This window comes from Bombus pyrosoma, linkage group LG14 (assembly GCF_014825855.1).
Source record: "Bombus pyrosoma isolate SC7728 linkage group LG14, ASM1482585v1, whole genome shotgun sequence".
Taxonomy (NCBI): Eukaryota; Metazoa; Arthropoda; class Insecta; order Hymenoptera; family Apidae; genus Bombus; species Bombus pyrosoma.
This window is the reverse complement of record NC_057783.1, coordinates 11,366,994-11,382,444: the sequence shown is the minus strand read 5'-3', so window position 1 is coordinate 11,382,444 and position 15,451 is coordinate 11,366,994. Positions and strand designations below refer to the sequence as shown.

At 32.9% G+C, this 15,451-nt stretch overlaps 1 pseudogene; it reads left to right on the top strand.

Annotated features, from left to right (window-relative positions):
* The first annotated feature begins 395 nt into the window (after positions 1 to 395).
* On the top strand, positions 396 to 15,181 carry LOC122575004 (annotated as a pseudogene).
* Positions 15,182 to 15,451: the final 270 nt, after the last annotated feature.

Below are 15,451 nucleotides of genomic sequence, written 5' to 3'. Positions count from 1 at the left end.
TGTATCACGAACGGTTCACTTCGCATTCACATAATTGATTTCATCGCATAAATTGTGCCCAGCCCTCTGTAATATACAAGCTGTGCATACACATACGCGAAACACATCATCGATAACCCGCCGCGCCACAAAATTATTATTCGGTGAAGTATTCAATATTACACTCCGTTAGACAGTGTTTATGCTATATTATACCCGTATATGTATTTATGTCTTGTATTTATACATATTCGTGCTGAAACGTAACTGAAAGCGGAATAAAAGGAAAAAGGAGGAAAAAATAGGAGCATAGGGAAAGAGGAAGAAAGTAAGATAAAAGAATGGAAAATGGAATAAGGAAATTAGTTGACTTTATTCGTTATCGTTCCAAATACGTCATGCGTGAAGTACGCAAAATGCGCGGCGAAGTAATTCCATTAGACCGTCAAATGATCGGGAATATTCGCATAGTTTTGCACGAGAACTTCGATAGGCGAATAACATGGGTAAGTTGAGTAAAAGCGGAGCAGCAGCTATCCGCAACATGTCTCTGCTTTCAAGCAGCAAGATCACTATCAACTTTTCACGCATTGTTCGTATCTCGTTCGTACAAATTATGTTGTATAAGCTGTTTGTATCATAATCGAAACTATTTTCGTTTTCCATTTCTTCCTTTTACAAATTTTATCCATAACGAATTTTGACAAATATATTATTATAAGATTTCTTATAATATATAGGGATCCGCCTTAAACATTTCTTTGTAAATATATTTTGAATATTTAAAAACTATATATATATATATATATATATATATATATATATATATATATATAGAGAGAGAGAGAGAGAGAGAGAGAGACAGAGAGAGACAGAGAGAGACAGAGAGAGAGTTAACCGAAACTAACTGTACAACTATAATAGATACACTTACCTCAAATGCTTTGATTCGGAAGCATGCAAACATATATTACGGATTGAGACCGATAACGTGCTCGAGTTGAATTTGTATTCATGGTTCGTTTATCTTGAATAGAACTACTTTCTCAATGCAAACCACATCACTTAAGTTGACTTTGCTTTTATTATGGACGGTAATTCCTTAGATCATAAATTATTGCAATATAATTGTTTCAACATATTTGGATAGAAGAAAATTATTTGTTTTCTCCAATATTTAATATACTGATTGTTATTTTGAAAAAGACGAAGGTGTGTGAGGATTGGTAATCGAAAACTTTAAATCAAATAATATATGTGTTTAGTATAACATTCTAGCAGCAATGGTTATGGAATTTAATATTTTAATTTAGTGTTATATACTTATCATATTGATGATCGACGTAAGTTCAATACGATAACATGATTTAATTCCCTTGTCAATTAAGAAGGGGCTACATTAACTTTTTCTGATAATGCTATCCCAATTTATTATATATTATCCTAGTACTTCCCCACCCAATTTTATTTCACACATTGCATGCATCAATTCTTTTTTCCCGTTTTTTCTGTATTAATCTTTCGTGAATTTTTGTTCAAATATTATTATTATTATGAAAAAATTTTATCATTTATCGGAAGTTAGAATCCTTTTACAATAGTTTCTCGTGTATTATTTTTTGTTTTTATTTCAAAAATTAATTTCAACGGTTTTTTAAACATCCAGGTTACTACTAGCACTCGGTCAAATTGTAATTTTTACTTATAATTTTATTTTTATTTTCTATTCCAGTTACAACTCTCATTTTTATTTGTATTTTGTATTTCATTTTTAATTTTTGTTTGTACTTCATATTCAACTTGCAATTTCATCTATACATTCGTGACATTAGATATTGTACTCTTACGACATAGATACAACATTGACAACACTATATGTATCTTAATATGAAGATATAATAAAATTATGCTTTGGTCGAAAACTTTTTGTAGCGACTGCGTGCCATTTAAAATAAATTCTTCCAGAGTATCGTAAATTACCATAATGAAATTCGTTGATAAATCATACAGGATTGTATATATTTCATTCTGTAATTTTTGAAAACGTGCAGCGGAAGAACACGTATAGAGGATAAATTTTTTTACTTTAATTTCAGAGAATCAGGCAATCCAGAATATTGTTGTAATCTGATAAAATATAAAAAAACAATATAAAATAAAATAAAAATAAAGAAATAAAGAAAGGAAAAGGAACTATTAGACTGAATGATAATATATATCGTTTCGTAGGAAACAAAATCTTAGTAATCAATCAAAATAATCTTATCTTAATTACCAATTTAGATTCAATTTGTAAAGTATAAATATTTATTTTGTACATTTACCTTTGCAAAAACTGGGGAAGAAGGAAGATAAAATAAAAAAATAAGAAGGTGGAGAAAAAGAAAAATAATAAAAATAGGGAATCTATAATATTCGAGGAAATGTAAATAATCATGTTCGAGTAATTATGTTGATAGTAAGAAGAGAAAGAAGGATTTCATTAATAAATACATTATACTTATAGAAAATTCCCGAGTATTGAAATTACCCTCCCTTTTCTCATTAAACTGATACATATACTGTTTTTCAATTTTCCAGAAAATTTTATATTTAGTCCTGAATTCCTTTTTCATAGAATAATTTAGAGAACAATTTGTTTATAATATACTTGTTTAAAAAATAGCTCCAAATGCCTACCAGACCAATTTCTCAAATTGTGTAACGATTCTCTCCTTCTTACTAATTTAATTATCAAAAATCTCACGATATTCAAGCTGTGAACGAGGACAATTTAGCAGATAAAGCAGGTTTGATCTCTATTTGATATAATCACAATCTCCATAAAGAATAGAGGCAGGAATACTGGTGCCTGCGAATACTATTTCATTTCTGGGCTAGATAATCTGGAATATTCGTATAGTTTTGCAGAAGGCAGCAGACGCTAGGTGAATCAGGAGTGGGTTACGCGAGGAGAGCAGAGGAGATCTGTCCGCAACACGTCTCTGCTCTCAAGCGGAGCGGGCTCGCCCCGAGGCATTCAAGTTTACTTACAACTTCACTGCCAACTTCTCAATATTCATCCCAATTATATACCGAAGGTTGTGCGCGATTGCAACAGTATGCAAGGCGTCGCGACGATACGCTAATGCGACGACGACACCTAAGGTGACACATACGTATACGTATAAGCATACACTCGGTTCCGAGAAACGATCTTACCCTTCTTGCTGGCTCAATACACCCGCCGCGACGTTTTCCCTTCGATGCCTGTTGGTTGGCTGATCGTGTTAGCGGCGGACGGGTTATGCTAATTTTTCACTGGTGTTGCTTTATCGCATTATAATTAAGTATAATGGTAGAAGATAGAATATATGTTGTGTTCCTTTGTCTTGGAACTTTTAGATCCTTAATAGGTTTGTTAAGTAGCTATATCAGCTATATATCATGTATATTTATATCAAATTATTGTTATTCTACCAGAAATGATGAAATCATTTGTTAGAAAAATGTATTTATTTGCCGTTTTCCGCTATAAAATAATGATATCTATATAATTAATGCTGTGTATCTAATAATGCATGTATGTATCTAATTAAGTCCAGAATTTTGCTTTTCTTATGGATGTTGTTCCCAATTGAAGGAGAATTTAATTCTGTAGTAACTTATTAAACAAATATATTTTATGTTGGCATTATGTTGGCATTCTAGCAAAAAATATTTTAAATCGTATTTATATTTTGGATTGTATTTTGACAAATTCCTTCGTAATTCACAATTCTACAAAAAGTAAATGATTCTAATATATTGTTCTTGCACTCGTATTTATATCCTATAATCATTGAAGTGAAACATATAATATATATTTTAAATAATATAACTTACATCACCAAATATATCAGTAACGCCAGTCAAAATTTTTAAACATTTACATTACTATTATCTCGAAATTATTCGTTTCATATTTTTACAAAACCAATACCTTTAGACATAGGAAAGTTTTCCCTTTAAAGCAGTTATTGTTTCACGTTAATATGATTTTTCGCAGTCGAAATGAATAATATAGCCTAAAGGAAAGTGTAATTTTTAATAATCATTGCTTGTTCGAGCCACGTACTAACAAGTAATAGTCAGTCACAGACGTAGCGTTAACATTTATTTACCACATATTGCTAGTACGCGTACGCATCTCGAGCGGAAAAACTAGATCATGATTTCTTAGTTATCATTCATACCTATTATTAGTTAAATATGTTACTCTAAAGTCTAGCATCTTAGAAACAGATTGAAATATCAATTTGAAATAAAATTCATTGGCAAGGACGCATGTTTCATGTGGAATGTGACGATTTTATTAGTAGAAACTGAGTAATATTTTGATTTTGATTATAGATAATCGTTTAAAAAAGGAATAAGTACGTAAGAAGGCGAAGTTTGCTATTTACAAAAATTTTTAACTTACCTTTTTTGTTTGAAGGATAAGACTAGCAATTAATCTTTGAAAAAAAAAAAAAATGAAACGAGATTTCAAAGAAATCTATATATTTTATTATATATATATAAATTATGATTATTGTTAAAAAATTATATAACATAACATATATTTATATAATTTCTAAAATATTTGACCAATATTTCGACAATATCTATTCTAATTGCCTATGTCTCTGTATTTCTACATTGAATATACGTACTAATATTTCTCGACGATGAAATTCCACCGATTAAATTTTTTTCGGGAAGTATTCCATTTATACAAAGTGTCGACTTACTTGAATCCCAAATAAGCGTATAACGTATTTACTGCTTTCGTCGGGACATAAAACAGACTCGAAGAAAGTTAGATGGACTTGTTGCTTTCAGACTAATGTACGAGACCACATCTTTCAATACTAGTGATCACCAGTTATGTTATGTAGATTTATAGATATAAGAATTAATGGGATATTTAAAAATCAAAGTATCTTACATTTCAAACTAAATTTCTTTGAGAAAGGTACAATGATATTATTTATGTATCGTACCAAATTGTCCTTCTCTTTAAATGTTTCTTTTAGTGCTCAATTAAGAATCAATTAAAATCATAATTCGTAATGCGTGTAAACCTCGCGAGAATTTGATAAGCCTTCAAAAACGAAAGATGCTGATGCACAAAGGATAAGCTCCGGTAATGTTCTGCTCTGTTGATCGTTATACATTGACAAGATTAATTGCACTCCCGATAAAACTGTACGGTGAGGATAAAGTTGCTCATGAAATCGTTACCTGTTATTGATACGCGTGATATCGCGATAGCATTTGGGGATTCTCCGCTGGTCAAATAAATACGATTTACCCTTTATTGACTTTTAATCCCTCTCCGACGCTCTTTCGACTTCCACTCCGGAGTACATTAAATAACGATGAAAGAGACAATGTGTAAACTACTTTATATTCAACTAACCATAAATAACTTAAATAATAAATAATTTATTATATATTTGTCATCGTATTAATACAATTTTTCAGTATTCGTAACGATGCAAGATTGTTATCTCCATTCATTGAATAACCGTGCTAAATGAATAAAATTTTCATTTAATTACTGTAATCATGCTGTATTTTTCATTACCTTCTTCTTTAGTCATAGAAGTGTAAAGTAACATGTCGCCTATTTACTTCATTTCATACACAATTAATTTCGATATGATGAAGCAGAAGGAGCCAAAAGTGGCGATAGAAGTGAAAATGGTCTTTTTTTAAAGCCATGGTATTTCCCCTCTTTCCAGGTGGAAATGAACTATCCTATGAAATGAAATATCCTGGAAATGTCCTGTTACATCGAACAGAAAAATAGGAGAAAGATTTGAAACAATGTTTGAATGTTATTTTTATGGAAACTATAACAGGAATTATGCTCGTTGTATGTGCTTGGATAATTATCTCAACAGGGGTGTGAAAGTCAAATATGTTTCTAACAAAGAAAATATAAGTACAATATAAATAGTTATAGTTGCATTTACTGAAAGGTAAGCATTGTGCGCTATTTCCTTGTAAACGTTGTTTCCCTGGGCTACATGTTGCAAGATTTTCTTTTACTTTTTCACACCTTGCGAAGTTTTAATGCGTATAGAGTCACGTATTTAGGTATTGTATTTGTCGCTCAAGCGATTAACTCATGATATTTAATTAGCATAAATTATAAGAATATGTACAAAGATCTTTGAACATAGTCTGTAAGATAAATGCAAGGATGACATAGCAACCATTTGTTTAGTATGATTGGACGTCGATATTCTTTTCATTTTGTTTTGTTACTTTTTTCATTTTGTTCAGTTTTTAAGAGTTTAATCTGAAATACAGACGTGTCTTCCTCGAATATAAATTAAATAAAGAAATAATTATTACAAGAAAGGATTATCACATGTCCTAATACATTGTCTATAACCAATTTATTATTACATGTCCTAATACATTGTTTATAACCAATGTATTATTACATGTCCTAATACATTGTCTATAACCAATGTATGTAAATAATTTTTCCAATTATAATCAGTTGTACTATTTTCAGTAAATTAGTATTCTGTATGTTGTTTATTATACCTAACGATTTATAGTTTCGGCTTCATTTTTATTTTTTAATAGAAAGCTAAAATTCGCAGATCCTACAATTTGATATATAAATAGAAAAGAAATGGGAAATAATGTAAGAGTGTATAAAGGAAAGCATATATGAAAATGCACATGTATATGTACATGAAAGGGGAATCCGCGAATGACATTGATGCCGGTGATTCATAGATGGAAATATATTTTCCATTAAGTTAATATATATTTTCATTTAGTCATGTGAACTTACTTAAAATTATCGTCTTGAAACTCTAAACTTTGAATCCATTATGACATAACCAAAATTTGTCTAAGAACTATAACCCTTGCTTTCAAATCAGAATTACGATTCCTTACAACAAAATCAGAGTCTCGGCGCGAAAAGTGATAGGAATAAAGTGGAAGTTGGGGATAGGTTCTGGATGGCTCAGCCGTCAAACCTTTTACTATCGCTTCTAAAGGAATATACAGGTGCTCATGAAAAAGTAACTCACTAAGTAGTGTCGTTTATTACACCTCGAGCGTTCCACTAATCCTTGGAAAGGGAAAGAGGAAGAAGAAAATCCGTGGCATCTTCGTGGTTGCGGATAAAGCGCGCACATATGTAGCAACGACGTCCCTTCCGGAATTACTTTTTCATTTCCACGTGATCTGTAAAACCGTACTGATAATACAGAGATTGCTTGAAAAGTCGGACACGTTTTCTGATGTAATATATGCAGGTACGCTGAGTAAAATAAAACAATTGCACTGAAATTGAATACGAATTTCCCAAGTTATTTCTCTCTCCTTCTCTGTCTCGGCCTTATTCGTCATCACATTGTTTGTTTCACTGCCTTTCGCTCTCTTTACATACTTCGTTTTCGTTTGTTCGCTATCCCTGGGGTTAACAAATTTTAATATTGTAACGAAATGTCGAGAATTGTAATTCTTCGGTATAATTTATTCGGCGCTATATATTTATATGTTGATTATAGTCTGATGCGTACAAAACAAAATTTAGAGGCTCATAAATGATTACATCGAAATTTCTTTAGCCAAATTTCATGGAATTATATTTCTCCTGTAATTTGAACTCGTTTCATTTCGTGCAATTGTAGAGTATTTAAATAAACCCGATGAAAAAATTTTCGCGAACCGACGTGTCTCGGTGCGAAACATGGCATATTTGACCGTGTCACAATGCTTTATAATAGTTTTCAATTGCCCAGCTAATGTTACAGCTTCCAATTTGTTTTAGCAGCGTTATCCAGTTACATAGTGAAAGATTTTTTATTAGAACGCGGAATCCAAGCAAGAATAAATAGTAATAAGAAGGATAGTTTACCTTAAGTTGTAATTTCCGAAGGTGGCTAAGAACGAACAGTGAGCACGCACGCTTTCAGCTTTATTCTATCTTCGAAATTAGTTGTGCCGTCTTGGCACGTCTTTGTCGAGTTGTTGGTGATGAAGTTTAGTATGCTAATTCGTAGAACAGCTGTGCAGTCCCTCCGGCTCGAGCAAAATACCAAAATTATTGAATTTAAATTGCTGTAATTAAAATGTCTTACGCTCCTGCCGACAAATCTCCAGATTCTTGATATTAATTCCGACCGTTTGCCGTCTAATGAAGATGCATTCCGGATACTGTCATGTATTAAAAGCTACTCAAGCTGTTCTATGGTTGAACCAAGCATTTTCCGAATGTTGTCAAAATAACATACATTTCGAAAAATTAATCAGTTTTCTAATTGAAAATTATTACAGAATTTTATAAATGAATGCAGGGTGAATTAACCACAATTAGTATTTAGAAGTATTAATGTGCTACTTAGAAGTTTCGTATTCCATACTCTGCTGATATCAGCGATTAGGAACTTGCTTGAGATTATAGGGTCCTTAATAACAGCATTGCAGAATGCTGGCTAGTATAAATAATTAGGAAAGGGAAGAAATTTGATTATATTTATTTCCTGTTCTTCTGTTTAAATCATCTGTTATTAGACAAAGAAAAGAGAATAACAGATCTTAAATTTGCCAGCCAGACAATCATACATTTATACTTGTACCATAAGTACCATAAGTGCATCACGCATTCATTTTTAGTACCCTAATTTCGTGTTTCGATACCTCATCTATCTCTCTATAAATATTACAAGCACAAGTTAATTCCCGCCTAGCTACTGACATACTAATTCTACTGATTAGAATCTACATCAAACTCAAGATACCTTACGGTCCAGCTTGGACAGTAGAATACCGCAACTCCCTTAAAAACCTATGAACCGAAAACCGTTTGGATCCTAGTGATAATCGACGTTATTGTTTCTCTTCCATGCCGGCCAGAAAAATGCTAATAGTTAGTTGATTGCGCATTAATGGCATATAATGATCGTCTCAATTAGCGAGGCTGACCAATTAAGATCGGGTGGGGAGTCGGCTTAAATTCAGTGGAACAGCATGACCGTGAGCGGCGCGGCGTGCACCGCTCCATAAGTTAACGCTCCATCTGTTCGGCGGCAGCGACGGCCGCTTTTCAGCTTTCATAGAGGAATGAATAGGGTAAGCCTGGCAGCCGGCCAGACAGCGAGTAACTTATTATATCTGGCATTAAATTATTATAGAGCTCTGGTCGACAATGGGTACGGCGAAGTGCATAGGAAACGATTAAACTGAATGACAGATCTAGACTGCTCCATTCGTAATCCACCACCGCACACCGCAGCCATTCCCGCGTTTGCACACGCGTTTTCTGTCTCATATGTATGCACGCGTGAATGAATGCACGTCAACCACGGGATTATTGCTGTTTCCGATAACAGAATCCATTTTTTGCTTCTCTGTTGGTAAAAAATTTTCAACTGGTCACAGATTCTGTTTGTTTCCGATCTCTGACCAGAAAACGCAATATCTCCGATGCTCGAACCCCATGGCCACCTTCATTATACGAACTTTCGTAGCACATGAAATAACCAGCCGCGTGATCGTTTGTAAATCACAATATTTCAATATATGAATGTGTTTTTAAATTCGTTCATTATCTGTTTGTTTTAACATTCATCATGTTTTGAACAATCTTTTTCTGCCAAGCTACAGAATAACAGAAGTAAATGTTATTGGCGTTACAGCAAGTTGGAAATTATGATCAGTATTATATCATATATTATATCATGTGTTTCTTGCTTTCTCTTTATTTCTATTGCTAAGTCAAATTAAACAATTCCTCTTTTTAGTTACATACTACAGTTCAGGTACATATACTAACGTTATTTTCATATTATTTACTGTTATAAATTCTTAATATTTATGTCCTAAGTAACATATATCAGCTGAAACTGATACAATGTAAAAAGGTGGAAATTGATTCGATTTTAAGTTTCATATTCAAGGTTCATTTTACATTTTTATAACACGTTACACAATTCCCCTACCTTAGATCGACATTCGAGAAATCTACGTTTCCCGGCATTAATATTGCGTCATATTATGGAGAGTTCGAAATGCTCCTTTCTCTATTCGCTGTCTGATATTAGCATCAGTTTCAATATAAATTTAGAACACTGTAAGCATGTAATCGATGAAATGACAACAGTGCACACTAAAACAACGATGAAATATCTAGCCGAGTACGAATCACATATGATTAATTTTTACTTAACAGAACAACCATAATTCATGTAACATTTACTACATATTACATATCTCATACATGTTGCATAAGTTGGTATATTACAGGTTTAACAAAAGTATTTGGTAACATATTTATTCTTAAATATTTTATTCTTGTTATATTCTTGTAGAAGAATATGGATATTAAGATGTTGTTGTTTGTTTTTATTGAAGAAATAAAATATTAAAGCGTCATACAGGGTGTTCGAAAATGATTTGTCACCACGAAAAGGTCCTAAACCTAGCCCGTAAAAGCACACTTCAAAGTTAAACGTCCAAAACTTAACCCTTGCGAACGCACTTTTTTGCGAGTGAGAAGGAGAGAAGCTATTTATGCATACTACTCAGCAGCGGAGTTTGTTAGTAGGTTCTGAAATAGTGACCTGGAAAAAAGTCAAAGTGTTTCGTGCTTCGTCCTCTGCGATTTGCTACGGCGGACATAGGAATTATGTTCAGCTTAATTATATATGTATATATACATATGTACACAGATACCAATATATCGCTACGAAACATCTTCATTTGCTAAACTCTCGAAAGAAAGTCTATCGTGCTGCTGACAGTTACTGGCATTAATAGATACCGATTTGATTGAATCATAGAAATATAAAGATAAACTACGCGAGCCATAACACCCTGTAAGTGAATGCGATATAGGAAAAGAAAGAGAACGCTGCATAGAACTCCCTTTTGACAAGTCTAATCAGGCATGCACACTGAAGACTGATGCCGCTCGTTGATCGGTGTTACGCTTCCTTATTTAGGATATGAATACGCATGCGTTATTAGACAGGGACACAAGGGATCTTTATGCTGTATTCTTTTCCCATTACTATATCGTTTTTAAAGCTCGATCACGCACTCTATCTTTATAACTTTTGCAGCTCGTTCAGACGATATGGTTTTTTTTACCGACTCGGTATTTTTACCGAGCCGAAAACAGCGTTCATATAATTCCGTATCTTTACTGAAAATCCATCTCTCACGCAAATGCTTACTTCTTTTGTCTGTTCGTCTATTCTACTATTTACAGTCAGACAAAATGGATATAAATACATTTTTCATCAGGTTTCGGTGTTACCGTCGTAGAAAAAGGTTCAACAGAGGATATTTGGTACAGTACTATTGTAAGAGATAGATATCAATTGGATTCCTATCAGATTCCCATGTATCAATTAAAGAGAAATGAAATAAAACTTTTTAATTATTTTCGTATGTGTTGAGAATTTTGGATCTTAATAGTCGAAATAACGGTATAGGAACACTAAATTTACACTTAGAATTCATATTAGAATAGTTATATATTTATTTGATAAACAATTTCAAAGGTATTCATCGATACACACTTGTACGCGTCTCAGCACTTTCTTCCATACTCGACTGTTAACCGACTGAACCTTTGTTTTCGAGACGCCGCGCACACACATACTTCCACACACTGATATTCACATACATGTATCACAACTACGCAGCTAATCTAGTCTAGCACATAAAATTATACATATCTCAATAATATGTCAATATCTACTTTAATGATCTATTGAAAAGAGTGCAAAGAGATTTAATAGAAGACAATATATTTATGAGATTGAGTAATAGTCTCGAAGAGAAATTGATGATATGCTTAAGATAAACCAGTCATTTTTATTAAATGTTATAATTAATACTAATTTAAAAAAAACATTATAACTAACTTTTAAATTATTATTACTATGTAAAATCGTTAATTTTTAAAGTAAAGTACTAAATATGAATAATTTTAAGCATTAATATCTAAAATGAACCTAACCTAAACTTTGAAATTGAAAATAAACTAGATTTCGTTGAGAATCAAATTATTATACAGAGTGTTCGGCTACAACTATACAAAAATTTAAGGGATGATTCTTGAAGCTAAAATAAAGGGAAAATCAAGAATACAAAAATTGTGTTTTCAGTTCTGGTTTTTAGTTATTGGCAATTAAAAGTTGACCGAAATATCTGCGTGCGTCGACAAACATTGTTACACGAACGAAAGTAGGCTAGCCTAAAATCCATAACTGAAATTTGGATTCTTGACTTCTGACGGATTCAGTCGAATTTATAATTAAATGGCGGTGATTTCTTATGTGGGATGTACAGGTTCTGATCTCTATAATTTTCTCATTCGTAAAATACATTTCTTAATTGTGCAGAAGAGTGAGATAGAGAAGTATGCATATTCAAAAGTACATTTTTTTTAATTTTTTGAATTAATTTTATAATCCCGGACTGAAATTCTAACATTTCATCATCATTAAATATTTGTAAGGATAGCGAAAGACTTTGAAAAGTAACATGTGACATCTCTTCTGCAATTTTATAAAGATTCGTTTGTTAATTTATTAATTTCATCATTTTGGAATTTAGTTTATTTCTAATTTGAAAGTTTGTTCTTCCTTTTTTTTGATATGTCAAAAGTAATCGCAGTCGTAGTACTTTCAACAGTTCTATGATCAATATTTCTTTCTTACTTTATTCTTCCTCTATTTTTTATACTTACTGTATTTTCAATACTTTCGTGAGCAATTGTTACTTAAAACTTTCCTTAAGAAGGAAAGATGATCATTACATATATAAAGTCTTAAAGGCTTTACAGAAGACCCAGATGTTTTTTGGACTTTTTGTTTTTTTATGCATTTCAATCACGAGTCTCGTATTTGTGTCCATTTCTTTATGATAAATCTAGCTAAAAAATGTAAATCGTCATTAATACATTTTTTTAGATATTCATCATCTGGCTGTTCCTTACATGATCTTTATTACTCTTAACGAATAAGCGTCTCAATGATCAGCAGTACAGCAAAAGAAGTCACACAAATTATGTAGAGCAATCTTCGCGATGAATTCCTGCATTTACCAAATACAACTTATGATTGGGAAGAGATATCGAGTAGATCTCAAACAAGAGTAAATTTTCCTTACTGCATCGATGCAATAAATGTCAAACACATGAGAATTAAGAAACCATCGAACAGTGGCTCGATTATTTTTCAATTATATTATTAGCAGTTGTAGATTTAGAACTTCGTTTCTTATATGTACAGTAGCGGACAAAAGTTTAAGACGATGAGTTGTAAACCGGATTATAAACATTTTATACGCATATTGTTCTTCTATTCGGTTTGTCTCTTTGGAATAACATAGCTGTATGTTTGACCTTCGTAGCCTCAGACCGTCAGTTGTTAAATACAAACAATGTAGGAGTTACAACAGTTAATTACCGCTTAGAACTTGTAAACGGTGAGCATTAGTTTAAGACGATCTGCGTAAAACGTGCGTATAAGTATAGTTTTTGAACATTTTGATTCTGGAATGTCAAAATCATTGTTTAGTGTACCTTTTATTGATTAAAATTTATTTAGATAGAAACAGACTACGATTTCAAAGAATTTACTTGAAAACGAAAGGGAACAAGTCGTAGGGCTGCGTAAGGAAACAAAGTAAAATCTTCACCGAAATAGCAAATATAGTGAACAGGTCAGGAACGGCTTTTAATCAAGCTTGGTATAAATTTGTAAAGGCAGGCATATATTGCGATCAAGAGAAAAACGGAAAACAACGCCGAAAATGAATCGATTCGGCGAAAAGGATTGTTTTCGTAGTGCAAATAATATACCTCCGGAGATAAACTATAATAACGATACACAAATTAGTGCTAAAACTGTTAGGAGAAGATTAGAAGACTTTAACTTAAGAGGACGAAAACCCCAAAAAAAGCCACTGCTGAGTTCTAGGAATCAAAAAAGACGACTTTGCTAAAGCTCATAAGTATTGGACAAGCGGAGATTGGCAAAAGGTATTGTTTTCAGACGAATCGAAATTCAATCGCGTCTCATTTGACGGGATACGGTATGTTAGACGTCGAATTGGCGAAAGTTTGAAAACACAGTGCGTTTTAAAAACTCTTAAATATGGTGATGGGAACGTTATGATGTGGGCGTGTTTTTCTCGAGGCGGCCCTGGTCCGATATGTCGTATCAATGGAACTATGGTACGTTTTCAATACATGGTGTTACGTCGAGCGGCACTCTACCTAGACCAAGCCACACACCGCGGGCGGGATGGCAACCAGATGTCCGCACGTCCTTACCTCATCCCTCAATAGTCTTAAGAACCGACCATAAATCTTAGGACATTCTAGAAGGTCCGTCAGACCGAACAAATATCTCTAAACTAAATCGGTATCTAAAGGCTATTGTTTATGGCAAGCAGATACTGAAAGTTCGTTTTGCTCACGTACGATACTTTACACTAGCAACTATCTATCGAGGGCGGCTAAGACCCTTCCTAGTCCATCAACCTTCTTGTATCCAATCAGAAACAAGTCTACTGCCCTCACTTTTTCTAACCAAAATCATCATGAACAAATCAGCTTTCTCGCGTCTTTAGACACACCCATCACTAGCTTTCCTCCGACACAACATCGCCACTTTGACTTACTTATTCTTCACCGTTAGAATAGTCAACATGTCATTACCGAGTTTCATTTCTTAAATCAATCACTTATTTAACTTAGACATACGCATCAGTGTAACTATTTTCTATATAAAGTTTTTGGAATAAACATTAATTTATACCTGTTAATTCAGTGTAAATTCAGTTGAACCACCCCTATTGTCGTAACAGAAATCAGATGATCGATCATTTCGTGGCGTCGATTATTTAATCGTAACGGGAATTTACGACTCCCGTTGACGTGCCTTCTCGCGATCACGTCTCTCCGCGAATGGCCGAAAAAACATATGGACATACTCAAGAACACAATGTTGCCTTTAGCACGCAACAATGTGAGTGATGATTTTATTTTTCAAAATGATAATGATCCGAAGCACACGACTCGGGTCGTAAAACAGTTTTTTGAAGAAGAAAATATTACCATGCCGCCGCGACTGTCGCAATCACCAGACATTAATCCAATCGAGAATTTGTGGAGCATCATAAAAAAGATAGTACAAGGTTATAAACCGAAAAATTTAAATGAACTTTACAATTGAAACAGCTTGGAGTAATATTACGGTAGATCAATGTAAAAAATTAATAGATTCTATGCCAAGATGTACCGAAGTGATAAAAAATAACGGATATTGGACAAAATATTAAATTTAAACAAAAATTGTGTATATTTTGAAGTAATCAACATTAGTAACATAAGGCATAGAATCTTGAAAAACTCGCTATCCTTACTTTTTATTGACACAAAACAAAAGCCAAACAATAAAGAAATTTATAACAT